Here is an 18,142-nt window from a genome sequence, read left to right as displayed (position 1 = left end):
CCTGGCGACGCCCCACGTATATATTCTGGGACGCATTTATTGAAAAGTAAAGATTAATTTTTTTTTTAGGGCTGTCAAATGATTATTTTTTTGTTTTGTTTTTTGTACTACAATTATTGTATCGGTATTCATACAATATTTCTTATTTATTCTCTTTCTTTTAAAAATGCATGCTACATGTTAACATTTTGCTGTTTTGGGTGCCAACATTAATTAAATGGATGTCGATTCATTTCAATGGGTGACATTAATTGGAAATACAAGTTAAAGGGGTCATATTATGATTTTTTTTTTCTATATTCAAAACATTTCCTTGAGGTCTACATCAGTGGTCCCCAACCACCGGGCTGCGGCCCGGTACCGGTCTGCGGACCGATTGGTACCGGGCCGCCCAAGGAAAAAAAATAAAAAATTGATTTAATTTTTTTAATTTTTTATTAAATCAACATAAAAACTCAATATATACACTATATATCAATGTATATCGCACTGGTAAAATCACGGCACGGTAACTTCAAAATAAAGACAACTTCAGATTGTTTTCTTTCTTTAAAAATAGAACAAGCACATTCTGAAAGTGTACAAATCATAATGTTGTTGTTGTTGTTTTTACACTTACATGTCGCCGTTAATAGTATTCTACCTTTATTTGTAGTTATTTATATTTTCTGAATAAATTATGTGATAATGTTCATCAGTCAACTCATTGGTGTTAATTTTCTTTTTTCTTTTTATTCTGTCCAGCTTCTCAGGCAAATCATATAGTTGATGTAGATGCCCATATCGGCTGTTCAGATTTCCTTTACAAAAGAGAAGTGTAGGATACTTCTCTTGTTGCCTTATTTGTATTTGACTTTATTAAATGTATTTATATTATCATTTGGTGCAGCCGGGCCGGAGCAGGAGGGGATAGAAAGAGAAAAAAAAGGAAGACAGAGGGGGAAATTGTGGGGACAAGAGGGGGATAAGACAGAGAGACAAAAACAACAACAGCAAACACAACAATAACAACAACAACAACAACAATAGAGCAACATCAGCAAATACGATATGTACAAATATAATGGTAAAAGTGATAGCAAAGCAGCAGTTAGCGAGATAAATAAAAATACAGAAATGACAATGAGCATTATTACACTACAGAAATACAAATACCAATAGAAATAGCGCTATTGATCATGAACAATAACAATAATTTACCTCTATTATCAACAATACAGTTGTTCAAATGCAACAATACATATACGTGATGATAACTAGAGATACAAAAGAATGCAGAAAAATGGAGGGGAAGAAAGAAAAGCAACCTATATTAACCTTGTAGATTGTTATTGGTGTTAATTTTCAATCTATCAAGATAAAAAAATAATACCAAAATCAAATTACAGGATGTTATTTTTGTAGTTTGCTAATTTTCCTCAACTGGTGCACTAACATCATGTGGTTTATTTTTTTAAATATGTGTAGCATAATCTACAAAGATACAAATAATTGCATTTGAACAACAGTTTCTGTCATTCAAAAATTTCGGCTAATTTTTATACTTAGCAAACTCATCCCGTGGGCCGGATAAAACCTGTTTGCGGGCCTGAGTCGGCCTGCGGGCCGTACGTTTGACACCTCTGGTCTACATAAAATGTTTATGGTGACGCTTTGGTCCAAAGTTTACACATTTGTTGTTTTAGAGTCTCTAAATTAAAGACCATCTTCAAATTGCCATATAAATGTCTCTTCAAAAAGTGCTGTTTTGTGGGATGTGTTTCCACACTGTCAGCCATGTTGTAGTTTTTAGTGCTTTTTATATTGAGTTTAGACAGATGTAAGTTAGAACCATACACTACTTGTTATGAGAAAAGGCAACAGCAGAGGATTTTAGCATGCATGTGCATGTATGACCCAGTCTGCCCCACGACAAGTGGATACATATTAAGGAACTTATTGACAACAACTTGGGACTATAACTAGATAAAACTGCCAGACTCGCACAAAGCTCTGCGAGTAAAGCGACATGGAGATTATCCGCTGACATAACTAAGGCAAAATATGTCACTAATGTCTCAAATTCCGAACGGCTCGTTTGGAGCAAGTCTGGAAGATGGCAAGATTGTTTTATAAATGTCTCCACCATGCTTCCATTTGATTTTTTATTTTGGGGATTTATGGGAATCCCAAATAGACAAATACAGGTACCAACAGATAATAAGTTGTTGGTTTTGCATAATAGGACCCCTTTAAATTGGAACTGCACTTTTTTTGGAATTTTGCATATCATTCACAATCATTATGAAAGACATGACGACGGATGTATTTTTTTTAATGCATTCTAGATATTAAATAATTGCGATCAAAAGTCCCCTTACAATGGGGCCTATGGGAGCCCCTCTATTTTGCCAAGCGCTCAAAAAACATCCAAACACTTCCATTAAGGTTTGTATACATGATGTAAGTATAAATGTATTGTAGTAATGGGCACATTTATATATTATTTTTATGTATTTTGATCATTTTAAGATACGTGGCGCATTAATTTCAAAAAGGCATCACGACGTTTACTTTTTTTTTGATAACAGGACTGATCACTAGTCACTAGTCACTGCAGACTTCATGAGAGCCATAATAAAACATTACTTACTGTACATGGTCCGCTGTCATTAGAATATCGACTGCTAGGATGTTGATATATTTCCATTTAGATGATGAATGACTCATACATAATCCGCGCAAAGAAAAAGGAGGGTGGAATGGAATCAATTGCTTTTTGTGTCGTTCTCGCCATTTCCAGGTCTAAATTGGCTGTCAAAGTGTACCAATTTGTCGGAACATGTCTTCATCCTTCTACTATCCAGGTGAGAGGCATGATTTATTGTCTATAATAAAGTTTGACAAGTAAGGAAGCGAGGAAGTAGCTGCTCAGTCGAACATGTCAGCATTGGCACGCAAGCTCGTGATCACTGCGCCACTATAAATAGTTTGTCTTGCGTTAGCGCTTATAACAACAATATCACTAATACTTTGTTAATATTCAAGTCACAAAATGTAAATGGAGGATTGTTGGTGTTGTGAATGACTGAGCATTTCATGGAAGCTGCTTTTATATCCAATCATGGCACTCACCTTTTCCCAATTAGCCTGTTTAACTGTGGGATGTTCCAAATAAGTGTTTGATGAGCACTCTTCAACTTTCACAGTCTTTTTTGCCACTTATGCCAGCTTTTTTTAAACATGTTGCAAGCATCAAATTCCAAATGAGCTAATATTTGCAAAAAATAACAACGTTTACCAGTTTGAACGTTAAGTATATTGTCTTTGCAGTGTATCCAATTGAATATATGTTGAAAAGGATTTGCAAATCATTTTATTCTGTTTTTATATACAATTTACACAACGTGCCAACTTCACTGATTTTGGGTTTTGTAAATACTCTGTACGTGTGCATTGACAGACATTCGCCTCTGTTCCAGCACGTCGTGACGACGGCGCGTCGTGATGGCCATAAAAAAAAATCAAAATAGCACCAGTGTTTTTCAGAGGCAGTAAAGCTCCGTTCTTAATTCATTAGTATACCGTACATCCCTAGGCAGGGTGTATAATATTTTTCTGTCATCTTGGGAAAATGGCATAAGAGCTTAAAGAGGAAGATGACAATTTAATGTGATTTGGATAATACTGTACACAATAGTGGAGATGTAGTTAACCTTAAATTTTTACTTTTGTCACAATCGGCTTAGCCAGAGTAGGACCCCAACGCAGAGCACAAATAATAGGAATAATAACAAAAAGCTCACTTAAAAAGGTGTGAGGGGAAATAACCAAGGATGCACACAAAAGGTGTGGAGAAACAGAAATTGTACACAAAAGGTGCTGAGAGGAAACACTATACGACAACGGCAGAAACACAATGAAACAAGAAGCGTGAGTGTAACCAAAGCAGAGTTAATGAACATGACTGGAAGGGTGAACCATCAGGAATCTACTTGCACCAAGTGAATGGACTGGAGAGCTTAAGTACATATTAGGAAATGAGTATCAAGTGTGCGCGCAGGTGGCTCCGCCTCGTCACCCAGAAACCAGGCACTGCAACAAAATCAGACAGGCGGCAGCAGACCTGCCAGATCATGACAAGTTTAAAGCAATTCTTTTTTTTTTTGACAAAAGCTCTCCATTATACAGCTATTGACTTTTGGTGGGTGTTTAAAAGAGCATGAGTTACCTTATTAAACATAACGTTTAATAAGGTAACAAATATGATGTCTGACGTTGCCGAGAATCGAACCCATGTCGTTTGGCATAAATGATGTTGGTGTAGACCATTATACTACCAGAGTAATGTTCAGATCTGGGCAGAAGTCATTATATATAATGTTGACAAAGCGTTAAACGGCTTGGATTAAGTTTGCTGTCAAGTGTTTTTATCATGTCATTCTTTGATTCTATTGGCATTTTGAAAAACTATTTTTTATTCTCTATATAGATTCCCAAGTGACTGCAGCTCCCAAAAGCCCACACCACGTCCCAAAGCAGTCTTGTGGTATGGACCGGCAGCGAGGCCTCACAGGTCATAATTTCTGGCTCCTCCCCTACATGAATCAAGCCTCGATACGCGCTGTGCGGAAACGCCCCCTCCATCACTCGACACATGCCTCGAAGCCTCGGCACATTTCGTCCCATCACTACAAAAAAGGTAGGATAAAGGAATAAATAACAAGGATGTGCCAGATGCAGAGACAAACTAAAAGCAGCTTTTTTTTGCACTCTCATTGTGTAGCTGTACCTAATGTTGTGAACTGGTGAATCTGTATAATGTTTATGAAGTTTATTTTTGACCTTGTCTGGAAAAAATAGCGGTGACAACTTCCACATATATATTTAAACAGTGCACACTTTCAAAATATATATGGAGAGGGTGGGCCATGGTTATATTTGCAATCTGGAAACGCAGACATGCGCAGAAAGGTTATAAGTGACCGTGGAGCAAAATATACGTACAATTTTAACCAAAGCATATCCAAACATATTATCTAGACCGCAAGAAAGTGTTTCAAATCATCATAGGTCACCTTTTAAGTAAAATTGCACTTTTTTTGGAATTATTCACAATCATAATGAAGGATATGAAGCTGGATGGCACGGCGCGGACTCGCTTTTCCTCGGCAGCTGGAGCAGCCGGGACCTCTGCTGGCAGCACGCTTGGACACGCCCCTGCTCGCGCTGGGCGCAGCATGCCCACGCAGCGACAAGGCTGCAGGCAATTGCGCATCAGCGCACCTGTACCTGATGAGAGGGAGCGGCATAAAAGCCAGCAGACCCAAAGGACCTTCGCCGGAACGTAGCCAATCTCCCTGAGTGAGCATCACGTCTGGCACCCCTCCCTTGTTCCTTGCTCGCCTTCTTTGTGCTCTTCCTCGTTCCCGTTTTGATGTCCTTTGTGTCTTCCACAGTGTCTTCCCTGTTGCCTGTGATCGTGTCTTGCCTCACGACCTCCTCCCGGATCTCTGCTTGCCTCCCTCGATCCTCTACCCCTGCTTTGACGCGAACATCGTTGCCTCTCTCCAGCCCCTGACTGCTTGCCTCGCCGCTGACTGCCTCTTCGCCTTCTCTCTTGGATTCGGCGAAAGATTAATTCAACACGCACCGACAACATCCTCTGGTAAAACTCACATTGTTAATTCCACACATCGTCCGCACTCATTCACTTGTGGTAGCATACACACCCCACACATTCATCAAAGGTTTAAATAAACCTGGTAAAACGCAGTTCCGCCTTGGTGTCGCCTCCTTCCCTTTGACACATACACAACAACGGATGTTATTTAAAAAAAAAGAATTTCATTCTGAATATTAAATACATGCGATCAAAAGTCTACTTACAATGGAGCCTATAGGAGCCGTGGAATTCCGCCTATACAACCCCCTTAAAAAACATCCAACATCCAGTTCCTTAAGGCTCTGGATGTTGTGGGGCTGTCTTGGTTGACAAGACTCTGCAACATCGCGTGGACATCGGGGGCGGTACCTCTGGATTGGCAGACCGGGGTGGTGGTTCCTCTCTTTAAGAAGGGGAACCGGAGGGTGTGTTCCAACTATCGTGGGATCACACTCCTCAGCCTTCCCGGTAAGGTCTATTCAGGTGTACTGGAGAGGAGGCTACGCCGGATAGTCGAACCTCGGATTCAGGAGGAACAGTGTGGTTTTCGTCCTGGTCGTGGAACTGTGGACCAGCTCTATACTCTCGGCAGGGTCCTTGAGGGTGCATGGGAGTTTGCCCAACCAGTCTACATGTGCTTTGTGGACTTGGAGAAGGCATTCGACCGTGTACCCCGGGAAGTCCTGTGGGGAGTGCTCAGAGAGTATGGGGTAACGGACTGTCTTATTGTGGCGGTTCGCTCCCTGTATAATCGGTGTCAGAGCTTGGTCCGCATTGCCGGCAGTAAGTCGGACACGTTTCCAGTGAGGGTTGGACTCCGCCAGGGCTGCCCTTTGTCACCGATTCTGCTCATAACCTTTATGGACAGAATTTCTAGGCGCAGTCAGGGCGTTGAGGGTATCTGGTTTGGTGGCTGCAGGATTAGGTCTCTGCTTTTTGCAGATGATGTGGTCCTGATGGCTTCATCTGGCCAAGATCTTCAGCTCTCACTGGATCGGTTCGCAGCCGAGTGTGAAGCGACTGGGATGGGAATCAGCACCTCCAAATCCGAGTCCATGGTTCTCGCCCGGAAAAGGGTGGAGTGCCATCTCCGGGTTGGGGAGGAGATCTTGCCCCAAGTGGAGGAGTTCAAGTACCTCGGAGTCTTGTTCACGAGTGAGGGAAGAGTGGATCGTGAGATCGACAGGCGGATCGGTGCGGCATCTTCAGTAATGCGGACGCTGTATCGATCCGTTGTGGTGAAGAAGGAGCTGAGCCAGAAGGCAAAGCTCTCGATTTACCGGTCGATCTACGTTCCCATCCTCACCTATGGTCATGAGCTTTGGGTCATGACCAAAAGGACAAGATCACGGGTACAAGCGGCCGAAATGAGTTTCCTCCGCCGGGTGGCGGGGCTCTCCCTTAGAGATAGGGTGAGAAGCTCTGTCATCCGGGGGGAGCTCAAAGTAAAGCCGCTGCTCCTCCATATCGAGAGGAGCCAGATGAGGTGGTTCGGGCATCTGGTCAGGATGCCACCCGAACGCCTCCCTCGGGAGGTGTTTCGGGCACGTCCGACCGGTAGGAGGCCACGGGGAAGACCCAGGACACGTTGGGAAGACTATGTCTCCCGGCTGGCCTGGGAACGCCTCGGGATCCCCCGGGAGGAGCTGGACGAAGTGGCTGGGGAGAGGAAAGTCTGGGCTTCCCTGCTTAGGCTGCTGCCCCCGCGACCCGACCTCGGATAAGCGGAAGAAGATGGATGGATGGATGGATGGATGGATGTTTTGATCATTTTAAGCATAAGCGGCACATTAATTTCAAAAACCAATCACAACGTTTTTTTCCCTTCTTCATTACTCACTGCAGACTTTATGAGAGGCAACAAACATAATAAAACATCACTTACCTTGCAAGGTCTGCTGTCATTAAGATGCCAACTGCTGGGATGTTCATATTTTCCCATTTCGGTGAAGAATGCCTACTATTGGGGGCAGCATGGCGTGGTGGGTAGAGCAGGAGTGCCAGAAACTTGAGGGTTGCAGGTTCGCTCCCCGCCTCTGGCAATCCAAATTACTGCTGTTGTGCCCTTGGGCAGGACACTTCACCTTTTCCCCCAGTGTCGCTCACACTGGTGAATGAATGATAAATGATGGTGATGGTCGGAGGGGCCGTAGGCTCAAACTGGCAGCCACGCTTCCGTCAGTCTACCACCACCAGGTGTGAATGTGGAGTGAATGAATGATGGGTTCCCACTTCTCTGTGAAGTGCTTTGAGTGTCTAGAAAAGCGCTATATATTTTCGGGTCCTAAATGGCTGTCAAAGTGTACCAACTTGTCAGAATACCTACTCAGACTTCTTTCCAGATGAGATGCATGTTTTATGATCTCGAACAAACTTACAGGGAGCAAGGAACTGATCATGGAGCTGCTATAAATATTTTGTCTCTGTTATTGCTTTATAATAGTATCACTAATATTTGGTCAATGTTCAAGTCACAAAATATAAATTGAGTATTGGCGGTTTTCGAATGGTTATTTATTGGATTTTATGGGCGAAATAGAGGAGCTCCGATTGGCTGCGCTGTAGGCGGACTTTTATTTACGTCTATTTAATATTTAGAATGTGTCATCTGTGGTCTGGATCATGTTTTTTGTTTTTTTATGTTTAAGACTCCATAGTTCCTGTTTTTGCGCTCCATTGGTTTCACCTGCCTTATGTGACACACGCACCTGGCTCTAATCAAAGAGACTATTTAAGCCTGTCTTTGCCAGTTAGTCGGCCTGGAGACATTGCTCTGTTGATGATCTTTTCATGCGCTGTTCATGCAGGTATTCTTGCTATTGCTCTTCTCATGCTTCATGCCATGCCAAGTAAGTTTTTGTTTATTCATACCACAGTTAGCGACTTTTGTTTCATATCCATAGTTCAGTCTAAGTGTTAGTTTTGTTTCCTGCGCTAAATTGTGCCTTCGCCTTGTGCACCTTTTTTATTTTCACTTTTTCAGTCAAGATTAAATCATGTTTTCACCTGCTCACCTTGTCCAGAGTAGTCCGTTTGCATCCTGGGAGAACAATCCTCGCAGTAATTTGTGAAAACCACGTCATGACAGAATGCATTAAAAAAAAAAACATCTGTCATCATGTTTTTCATAATGATTGTGAACGATTCCAAAAAAAAGTGCAGTTCCCCTTTAACAGCAACATCATGCTAAGTTCTCCAATGCTGAAAAACAAGATGATCAAACTTACAGCTCCAGAGTCTGTAACTAACTGACGGACAGTTGGCAGAGCTCTGGGCTTAATTTTAAAGATGTGTAGTGAAGCCTGCATTTTTTTTTACAAAGTTGTCCTTCGTGAAGTGGTAGGCGTATACATGTGGCAATTCATCCAGCTTTCAGGTCAAAGGCTGTATCATGTCATAAGTATTTTTGTTTATGACATAATAACCCAGAACCTCAAAACCGACCATTTGGAGAGCCTCTTCTTTTAAAAGTTCATAATAAACAATTTTGGCCTAATGATCTTTCTCTTGTTTGATGGTGATCATCAAAAAAGTACATTTTGATTAATAGGTTGAACTATGACTGTTGAAAGATTGAAGGCATGCCAATTTTCTTCCCGAGGCCTGCTGAAATTCCCTTTTGCAAGGCACCTAATCTGTTATCTAACTGGTTTATACTGCACTGCTAAGATATGAGTGTAAAGGGATAGGTTTTACAAAAAAAATGTTAACCCTACTCAGTGGCCTTGTGGTTAGAGTGTCCGCCCTGAGACTGGAAGGTCGTGAGTTCAAACCCCCTGCCGAGTCATACCAAAAACTACAAAAATGGGACCCATTACCTCCTTGCTTGGCACTCAGCATCAAGGGTTGGAATTTGGGGTTAAATCACAAAATGATTCCCGAGAGCGGCCACTGCTGCTGCTCACTGCTCCCCTCACCTCCCAGGGGGTGGAACAAGGGGATGGGTCAAATGCAGAGGGTAATATCACCACACCTAGTGTGTGTGTGACAATCGTTGGGACTTTAACTTTAACCCATATCTGCTTATTCGCTTTGCCTGTTGGTTTTGCACTGAATGTTTCAGGTTCGCATGTACAAAAAGGTGATTATTGTGCAGAATCTGAAACTATTACTGGACTGACATTAAAAAAAGGCTGTTATTAGGCAGACACTTAGCATAAACATTTATAGTAGCTTGAATGAATAGTTTCCCTCTATTTCGCAGTACGTGTTGCCTTGAGCGTGTACTTGCTGAGCAGAATGCATAATGAAGTAAAGATCCCTAGGAACTGCCGAGCTGCTGTCAAAGATGACCTTAGGGTGAAGGGACTTTACTGAGCGTGCAGGCCATATTTTTGTGAAATATGACCACGTATCAATGTCCTGGATAGAACGGACAGTTGGCAGTACAGTACCACAGTGACGGATGACCAACAGGATCCGTCAATTCAACTTGCTTCTTTGTCGAAGCATTACTGGACACACATAAATTCCACCTACTGAGTCAACATGTTAGACCAGCTTGTACGTGTTTGCAGTCCAAAAGGCAGGAGGTGACATGTTGGACACATTTTTATGTTCGCAGCTTGTCTGATTGGTTGTCTATCCAACCGTAATATTCACAGCATGCTGCTTAGAACAGAACATTCGTTTGTCATTTCATCCATCATAGAAGCAACAATCAGTTGCTTCTACAGTTTGTCCTTGTTCATTTGACCCTTAGGTTAATTGATAAGATATGCAGTATATTTGTAAAAATGGAACAGGGATTTACTCTCCTCTGTAGTTTGTAGATTTATTGGATTATATGCATTTCTAACCACACCACTGCACTGACAAGAGGTGTCTCAGCTTGAGCAATTCTGTCACTATAGCACTTAATCAATACAACTAATACAGTTACAAATAGACCTTTGCACTGGGCGCGTCAGCAATTTTCTGCGTCTGTTGTTTTACAATGAGGTGAGAGAGGTTGGATATACCCACTGTCTTTTTTCTTTAAAGAAAAATATACATTTATTTTTTTTTTTTTAATTTTTTTTTTTTTTTTTAGGGCTGTCTGTCAAAAAAAAAGAAGTTAACTCGTTAAAGTTAAAGTTAAAGTACCACTGATAGTCACACACACCCTAGGTGTGGTGAAATTAACCTCTGCATTTGTCCCATCCCCTTGTTCCACCCCCCTGGGAGGTGAGGGGAGCAGTGAGCAGCAGCAGTCGCCGCGCTCGGGAATCATTTTGGGGATTCAACCCCCAATTCCAACCCTTGATGCTGAGTGCCAAGCAAGGAGGCAATGGGTCCCATTTTTATAGTCTTTGGTATGACTCGGTTTGAACTCACGACCTACTGATCTCAGGGTGGACACTCTAACCACAAGGCCACTGAGCAGGCTCATGTGATTAATCATGTAAGAATGATCGCAGATTTGCAGATTAATTAAAAAGATTAATCACACAATTCAGTTTGACCGTACAGGCTCCTTTACCTTAATCGCGAATGGTTATTAGGTTGTTAGTGATCAGGTCAACGCATATGTCAGTCCAAACATGAGTGAGGAGACTCCGACTCGTATGCTTACTAGTAAATTTGACTGAAAAATAAACCCAGACGGCCCTTTCGAGAAAACTGTTAGCCAGTTTTGAGCAAATAAATGATGTGCATACAGGTAAAACTGGGGCTTTCAACATTAACACGTTAGCTTAATTTAGTTTAGTCTTTATTTGAAGGGACAATGCACAGAAACATTAAGCTCAAAGACAGATATGTTCTGCACCAGATTATAGCTAAATAGCTCATTTCCATCTGCAGTCCCTGGTTACCTGAATTAAAGATATACAAAAACATGTAATACAATTATAACAATAAAATTATACTGAATCATGGGTGTCAAACTCCTTTTAGGTCAGGGGCCACATGGAGAAACATCTACTCCCAAGTGGGCCGGACTGGTAAAATCACGACACGATAACTTAAAAATAAAGACAACTTCAGATTGTTTTCTTTGTTTACAAATAAAACAAGCATATTCTGAAATTGTACAAGTCATAATGTTGTTGGGTTTTTTTTTTACACTTACATGTTGCGGTTAATAGTATTCTATCTTTATTTGTCGTTATTTTTACTTTCTGAATAAATTATGTGATAATGTTCATCAGTCAACTCATTGGTGTTAATTTTCAATTTATCAAGATAAAAAAAAAATATCAAAATCAAATTACAGTATCTTATTTATGTAGTTTGATTATTTTCTTCAGCTGATGTTCTAACATCATGTGGTTAATTTTATACATATGTAGCATCATCTACAAAGATACAAATAATTGCTATTGCGACATCCAGTGGACACATTTAGAACAGCAGTTTCTTTCATTCATAAATTTCAGGTTAATTTTTATACTTAGCAAACTTATCCCGTGGGCCGGATAAAACCTGTTAGCGGGCCTGATCCGTACGTTTGACACCACCGTACTAAAGCATGTAATCAAATTAAGAAAGGTCATACAATGCCCTTTCATTGACACATACTTATACATTACAACCACACCTCATTTAAAAGAAATGTGCGTTATTATAAATGAATGAAGATTACTCACAGCGGTTTTTATGACCGCCAGAAAGTGGTGCGCGTTGCACGGGCAGTGATCACGTCACACGGCAGTGTGACGATAGTTAGAGCGATGTGCTCTGCGTGTCACACATGGGTGAAGTCTTGTCTGGGTTTCGTCCGGTTTCAGGTTGTATTGTCACTTCAGTGACGTGCGGTGAGGTTCATGGCTGGTGAGGCACTGACTTCATCACAGTCAGATTTACAAACATATGAACTCTAAAGAGTATCTTATTCACCATTTGATTGGCAGCAGTTAACGGGTTATGTTTAAAAGCTCATACCAGCATTCTTCCCTGCTTGGCACTCAGCATCAAGGGTTGGAATTGGGGGTTAAATCACCAAAAATTATTCCCGGGCGCGGCACCGCTGCTGCCCACTGCTCCCCTCACCTCCCAGGGGGTGATCAAGGGGATGGGTCAAATGCAGAGGACAAATTTCATTACACCTAGTGTGTGTGTGACAATCATTGGTACTTTAACTTAACTTTAACTTTACACATACAAACTGTAGCACACAAAAAATCACATTTAATAAAAAAAAAACGTTATTATGGTCTTACCTTTACTTATAAATGAAGTCCATGCGCCGCTGTTGTGCTGGATTAATGCACCCCCTGACGGGAGTGTTATATCAACTAAAGCCCTCACTTAAACTTTCCACGTGCAAGATTGAATCTATTTTAAAAAGTGTAACCGAGGGTTTATAAATGTCGCCTACACTGTATGAAACTGCAAAATAACAAACACGGAGGCTGCAGTTTACACGAGGACCACTTTATTTACCTTCTTTCAAAAACCTCCGCTCCACTCCAACGTGTCATCACTTCCGCTCTTAGCGCCTTCAAAATAAGAGCTCAAGGCATATACTGTATAACAGCGCATAACGGGAACTTAACATCACAAAGAGGAAAGCCCATAAAAATAGGTTACAAAAGTTATTTAATAAGAAGCCAAAAAGTGCAAAAACAATAATGTTCGTGTTGGAGGAGTTGTGAATTAGGTACACCTGCAGCCTGCAGGTGTACCTAATGTTGTGGCCCTGCAGTCATTCACAACTCCTCCAACACGAACATGATTGTTTTTGCACTTTTTGGCTTCTTATGAAATAACTTTTTTAAATAGATTCAATCTTGCACGTGGAAAGTTTAAGTGTGGGCTTTAGTTGATATAACACTCCCGTCAGGTCGGTGCATTCTACGGCAGGGTGCAGGAGGCGGGATTACTGCGAGCCTCAGCCAGTGCGTCTTTTGCAGCCGTTTTATGATTGCTCAGCACAAGAAATACGTTACACACATACAGTTGTTGACAAAATACACTGTACATTATATACCTCAGCTAACTAAACTATGGAAATGTATAATATAGTTCATATAGCAATACGGTCTCACTGCACAGCAGGCCAGCAGTTAGCCTAGTCCGCAATCCATGGTGAGGCTTTAAAACGCAGTGACGTGCCTCAACTGGCTGCTGTTCACCGCACCGTCTCTTCTCAGTATTTGAACGGCAAATGTGAAAATTCAGCGATTTTGAATAAAAATAATCTAAAACTGGTGAAGTTAAATGGAAAATAACTTTATAGTATAATCACTGGATACATATAACAATTTAATTTTTTTTTCTTTCTTTTTACATTTTTTTTCTTTCCATGATGGCACGTGAGGCCCCGCCTCACCTGCCTCCAGTGACTGCACGTCACTGTGTCACTTCCTGTTTTATTTTGAAAAGCTACTTCTCCCTCTCGTTTCAGATCACTTGCCCTTCCTCGTGTGTCATCGTTTGTCCTGATTGATTTCACCTGTTCCCCCCCATTCTTAAAATGTCTCGTCCTCTTTCTGTCCTGTGCCAGAGTGTTTTGTTTCTTCTTGTGCGTACCGCCAGCGTTTCTTTGCCACAGTCTTGTCCACAGCCATAGCCATGTTTTAGTGCTACCTTTTGAATCCTCGGGAGAGTTTTGCTTTGTATTTTTTTCAGGTAAGGTTAGCTTCATAGTATCGCCTCCGTTGGAGTGCTTTTTGTTGTATTTGGTAGTTGTATTTCTTAAAACCTTTTTCCCTCCTGTTGCTGTAGTATTTTGAGTTTGTTGATAATTTTGTAAATTTAGTGGTCAGGTTAGATCTGTTTGATAAAGCCTGTTTTGTTTCTCCCGTTTTTGGATCCCTGTGACTAGGATGGCAGAAGCGGGGATCGAACGCAGAACCCTCAAGTTGCTGGCACGGACGCTCCGCCAACCGAGCTAGGCCATCGTGAGGATGGTGTCGCCGCAAACTGATGAAAACAAACTATGCTGGCTGAGTTTACCACCGATAAATGAAACGTTGCATTTTCTAAATGGACAACCACCGCATGTAGGCCACTTGACATCTGTGAAGTCCTAGGGCCGCAAGATGTCTTTCACCTGATACGCGTTTGTTTCTTTAAACGTTTGGTTAAACCACTGTTTCTCACATATTTCTGTTGTGCCCTTCCCAGTAAGAAGAAAATATTTTGTGCTCCCTTACCCCACCGTGACTATAAATAGTATAATATAAAAAGTGTTTAACTATACTTCTGCATAACATTATAAGTAGAGATGTCCGATAATATTATAATATATAGAATATTATCGGCCGATAAATGCGTTTAAATGTAATATTGGAAATTATCGGTATCGTTTTTTTTATCGGTATGAGGTTTTTTTTATTTAAAAAAAAAAAAATTAAATCAACATAAAAAACACAAGATACACTTACAATTAGTGCACCAACCCAAAAAACCTCCCTCCCCCATTTACACTCATTCACACAAAAGGGTTGTTAATTTCTGTTATTAATATTCTGGTTCCTACATTATATATAAATACAGTCTGCAAGGGATACAGTCCGTAAGCACACATGATTGTGCGTGCTGCTGGTCCACTAATTGTACTAACCTTTGACAGTTAATTTGACTAATTTTCATTAATTACTAGTTTCTATGTAACTGTTTTTATATTGTTGTACTTTCTTTTTTATTCAAGAAAATGTTTTTAATTTCCATCCATCCATCCATCTTCTTCCGCTTATCCGAGGTCGGGTCGCGGGGGCAGCAACCTAAGCAGGGAAGCCCAGACTTCCCTCTCCCCAGCCACTTCGTCCAGCTCTTCCTGTGGAACCCCGAGGCGTTCCCAGGCCAGCCGGGAGATATAGTCTTCCCAACGTGTCCTGGGTCTTCCCCGCGGCCTCCTACCGGTCGGACGTGCCCTAAACACCTCCCTAGGGAGGCGTTCGGGTGGCATCCTGACCAGATGCCCGAACCACCTCATCTGGCTCCTCTCGATATGGAGGAGCAGCGGCTTTACTTTGAGCTCCCCCCGGATGGCAGAGCTTCTCACCCTATCTCTAAGGGAGAGCCCCGCCACCCGGCGGAGGAAACTCATTTCGGCCGCTTGTACCCGTGATCTTGTCCTTTCGGTCATAACCCAAAGCTCATGACCATAGGTGAGGATGGGAACGTAGATCGACCGGTAAATTGAGAGCTTTGCCTTCCGGCTCAGCTCCTTCTTCACCACAACGGATTGATACAGCGTCCGCATTACTGAAGACGCCGCACCGATCCGCCTGTCGATCTCACGATCCACTTTTCCCTCACTCGTGAACAAGACTCCGAGGTACTTGAACTCCTCCACTTGGGGCAAGATCTCCTCCCCAACCCGGAGATGGCACTCCACCCTTTTCCGGGCGAGAACCATGGACTCGGACTTGGAGGTGCTGATTCTCATCCCAGTTGCTTCACACTCGGCTGCGAACCGATCCAGTGAGAGCTGAAGATCCTGGCCAGATGAAGCCATCAGGACCACATCATCTGCAAAAAGCAGAGACCTAATCCTGCAGCCACCAAACCAAATCCCCTCAACGCCTTGACTGCGCCTAGAAATTCTGTCCATAAAAGTTATGAACAGAATCGGTGACAAAGGGCAACCTTGGCGGAGTCCAACCCTCACTGGAAAAGTGTCCGACTTACTGCCGGCAATGCGGACCAAGCTCTGGCACCGAGCATACAGGGAGCGGACCGCCACAATCAGACAGTCCGATACCCCATATTCTCTGAGCACTCCCCACAGGACTTCCCGAGGGACACGGTCGAATGCCTTCTCCAAGTCCACAAAACACATGTAGACTGGTTGGGCAAACTCCCATGCACCCTCAAGGACCCTGCCGAGAGTATAGAGCTGGTCCACAGTTCCACGACCAGGACGAAAACCACACTGTTCCTCCTGAATCCGAGGTTCGACTATCCGGCGTAGCCTCCTCTCCAGTACACCTGAATAGACCTTACCGGGAAGGCTGAGGAGTGTGATCCCACGATAGTTAGAACACACCCTCCGGTTCCCCTTCTTAAAGAGAGGAACCACCACCCCGGTCTGCCAATCCAGAGGTACCGCCCCCGATGTCCACGCGATGCTGCAGAGTCTTGTCAACCAAGACAGCCCCACAGCATCCAGAGCCTTAAGGAACTCCGGGCGGATCTCATCTACCCCTGGGGCCTTGCCACCGAGGAGCTTTTTAACTACCTCAGCAACCTCATCCCCAGAAATAGGAGAGCACACCACAGACTCCCCAGGCACTGCTTCCTCATAGGAAGACGTGTTGGTGGGATTGAGGAGGTCTTCGAAGTATTCCCTCCACCGATCCACAACATCCGCAGTCGAGGTCAGCAGAACACCATCCCCGCCATACACGGTGTTGATAGTGCACTGCTTCCCCTTCCTGAGGCGGCGGATGGTGGTCCAGAATTGCTTCGAAGCCGTCCGGAAGTCGTTTTCCATGGCTTCCCCGAACTCCTCCCATGTCCGAGTTTTTGCCTCTGCGACCGCTGAAGCCGCACACCGCTTGGCCTGTCGGTACCTGTCCGCTGCCTCAGGAGTCCTATGAGCCAAAAGAACCCGATAGGACTCCTTCTTCAGCTTGACGGCATCCCTCACCGCCGGTGTCCACCAACGGGTTCTAGGATTACCGCCACGACAAGCACCAACTACCTTGCGGCCACAGCTCCAATCAGCCGCCTCGACAATAGAGGCGCGGAACATGGTCCATTCGGACTCAATGTCCAGCACCTCCCTCGTGACATGTTCAAAGTTCTTCCGGAGGTGGGAATTGAAACTCTCTCTGACAGGAGACTCTGCCAGACGTTCCCAGCAAACCCTCACAATGCGTTTGGGCCTGCCAGGTCTGTCCGGCATCCTCCCCCACCATCACAGCCAACTCACCACCAGGTGGTGATCGGTAGAAAGCTCCGCCCCTCTCTTCACCCGAGTGTCCAAAACATGAGGCCGCAAATCCGATGACACAACTACAAAGTCGATCATGGAACTGCGGCCTAGGGTGTCCTGGTGCCAAGTGCACATATGGACACCCTTATGTTTGAACATGGTGTTCGTTATGGACAATCTGTGACGGGCACAAAAGTCCAATAACAAAACACCGCTCGGGTTCAGATCCGGGCAGCCATTCTTCCCAATCACGCCTCTCCAGGTTTCACTGTCGCTGCCAACATGAGCATTGAAGTCCCCCAGTAGAACGAGGGAATCACCCGGGGGAGCACTCTCAAGTACTCCCTCGAGTGAATCCAAAAAGGGTGGGTACTCTGAGCTGCGGTTTGGCGCGTAAGCGCAAACCACAGTCAGGACCCGTTCCCCCACCCGAAGGCGGAGGGAAGCTACCCTCTCGTCCACCGGGTTGAACTCCAATGTACAGGCTCTGAGCCGGGGGGAAACAAGAATTGCCACCCCAGCCCGTCGCCTCTCACTGCCGGCAACGCCAGAGTGGAAGAGAGTCCATCCCCTCTCGAGAGAACTGGTTCCAGAGCCCTTGCTGTGCGTCGAAGTGAGTCCGACTATATCTAGCCGGAACTTCTCCACCTCGCGCACTAGCTCAGGCTCCTTCCCCCCCAGCGAGGTGA

At 43.6% G+C, this 18,142-nt stretch overlaps 1 long non-coding RNA gene across 1 annotated transcript; it reads left to right on the top strand.

Moving 5' to 3' along the window:
- The first annotated feature begins 4,545 nt into the window (after nt 1-4,545).
- On the top strand, nt 4,546-5,584 carry LOC133606955 (uncharacterized). Its single transcript, XR_009815332.1, has 3 exons — nt 4,546-4,681; nt 5,109-5,343; nt 5,439-5,584. It is a non-coding gene; the product is annotated as an uncharacterized lncRNA (long non-coding RNA).
- Nucleotides 5,585-18,142: the final 12,558 nt, after the last annotated feature.

The sequence above is a fragment of the Nerophis lumbriciformis genome, linkage group LG02 (genome assembly GCF_033978685.3).
Source record: "Nerophis lumbriciformis linkage group LG02, RoL_Nlum_v2.1, whole genome shotgun sequence".
Lineage (NCBI taxonomy): Eukaryota > Metazoa > Chordata > Actinopteri > Syngnathiformes > Syngnathidae > Nerophis > Nerophis lumbriciformis.
This window is presented reverse-complemented; position numbering and strand designations above follow the sequence as displayed.